Here is a 2500-nt window from a genome sequence, read left to right as displayed (position 1 = left end):
GGGCATCCACGTCCTACGGTCGATATCAACGAACCTCACCCCCCCCCCCCCCCCACAACACGCCATCCCATACCACATTGTGTACCGTACCCAAACCTAACGTGTACTGTACTACAACGCAATGTGTACCATAACACAACCCAGTTTGTACCTTAACCTAACCTATGTCACCTTAACCTAACCTATGTCACCTTAACCTAACCTATGTCACCTTAACCTAACCTATGTCACCTTAACCTAACCTATGTCACCTTAACCTAACCTATGTCACCTTAACCTAACCTATGTCACCTTAACCTAACCTATGTCACCTTAACCTAACCTATGTCACCTTAACCTAACCTATGTCACCTTAACCTAACCTATGTCACCTTAACCTAACCTGTGTTGCACCTTAACCTACCTCAATTTGCACCGCAATGTAACTCAATTTGCACCGCAATGTAACTCAATTTGCACCGCAATGTAACTCAATTTGCACCGCAATGTAACTCAATTTGCACCGCAATGTAACTCAATTTGCACCGCAATGTAACTCAATTTGCACCGCAATGTAACTCAATTTGCACCGCAATGTAACTCAATTTGCACCGCAATGTAACGCAATTTGCACCGCAATGTAACGCAATTTGCACCGCAATGTAACGCAATTTGCACCACAATGTAACGCAATTTGCACCGCAATGTAACGCAATTTGTACCGCAATCTACCCCCATGTTGTGCCTTAACCTAACCCACGTTGTGCCTTAACCTAACCCACGTTGTGCCTTAACCTAACCCACGTTGTGCCTTAACCTAACCCACGTTGTGGCTTAACCTAACCCACGTTGTGGCTTAACCTAACCCACGTTGTGGCTTAACCTAACCCACGTTGTGGCTTAACCTAACCCACGTTGTGGCTTAACCTAACCCACGTTGTGGCTTAACCTAACCCACGTTGTGGCTTAACCTAACCCACGTTGTGGCTTAACCTAACCCACGTTGTGGCTTAACCTAACCCACGTTGTGGCTTAACCTAACCCACGTTGTGGCTTAACCTAACCCACGTTGTGGCTTAACCTAACCCACGTTGTGGCTTAACCTAACCCACGTTGTGGCTTAACCTAACCCACGTTGTGGCTTAACCTAACCCACGTTGTGGCTTAACCTAACCCACGTTGTGGCTTAACCTAACCCACGTTGTGGCTTAACCTAACCCACGTTGTGGCTTAACCTAACCCACGTTGTGGCTTAACCTAACCCACGTTGTGGCTTAACCTAACCCACGTTGTGCCTTAACCTAACCCACGTTGTGCCTTAACCTAACCCACGTTGTGCCTTAACCTAACCCACGTTGTGCCTTAACCTAACCCACGTTGTGCCTTAACCTAACCCACGTTGTGGCTTAACCTAACCCACGTTGTGGCTTAACCTAACCCACGTTGTGCCTTAACCTAACCCACGTTGTGCCTTAACCTAACCCACGTTGTGCCTTAACCTAACCCACGTTGTGCCTTAACCTAACCCACGTTGTGCCTTACCCTGCTCTGTAATTGGCATATGACACGTTACATTAATGTATTGTTGTCCAACCGCAACCGGCTCAGAATGTTGTGTACACAGCTATGTGTCATCTCCCCATAACAGCTGCATTGCAGTGTGGTACGCCATAGAGACGTGTGGGAGTAATGGACGCAGTGGATGGCGATCAGCATGAGCCGTCTGTTCATGTAGTGGCGCGTGTATGCAGACGTAGTAGTCTCTTCTCACACAATGTGATAGCACGGTGCCCCGCGTTCCACATCTGCGACATGCTACAGAGGCCGGTTGACAGTTGGTCGCGCAATGGAGATCGCATATGTACGGGGGCACCTTCCACGTGCCCTCTAGTCGGGCACATTTTGTTGCGTGGATGTGAGCGAATGTAGTGTGTCTTGACACCTGACAGGCAGGCATGCAATAATAGTTGACTTTGCAAACGGGGATGGACGTGTACGTTTACTGGTGACGTTACGCAAATGAACAACTGGTAACCCGTTGTGGTGCGGTTGATCTTGCTGGAGGTACATCTGTGAGGGCAACGATCGGTACAGCTACGAAGCGGTCCCCACCATACCAACGAACGTGAATGTGAATCTGGGTGTGAAGCGATACGCGGCTGTGGGTGGGTGGGACTGTCCCCGGCCGGTGAGGGGGGGCCGCCCGGCGTGCTGGCCGCGCGGTGCGTGGGCGCACGCGCTACAGCCGGCTGGTGGGGGCGCCCAGTGGCAGGCGCGCCGGCCGACGGACGCGGCAGGCGGCGCAGCTGCGCGCCGGGGCACCCTGCGCGCGGCGCCGTGCAGCCAAAGTGGGTCCTCGCGGACCCGGTGCGAAGCGCGGTGGACATCTGCAGTGTGCTGGTCCGATTGAGGACTGTGTGCGTTGAGGATGCGCCGCCGCCCGGCACTCGGCGCCGCGACGCCGTCTGCTGCTCGGTCGCCCCAGCGGTTCTCGCTGGTGGTTTGTATCGCAGTTGTGCGG

Source organism: Schistocerca cancellata, unplaced genomic scaffold (assembly GCF_023864275.1).
Source record: "Schistocerca cancellata isolate TAMUIC-IGC-003103 unplaced genomic scaffold, iqSchCanc2.1 HiC_scaffold_1009, whole genome shotgun sequence".
NCBI classification, from domain to species: domain Eukaryota; kingdom Metazoa; phylum Arthropoda; class Insecta; order Orthoptera; family Acrididae; genus Schistocerca; species Schistocerca cancellata.
Note: the sequence above shows the minus strand (reverse complement) of the source record.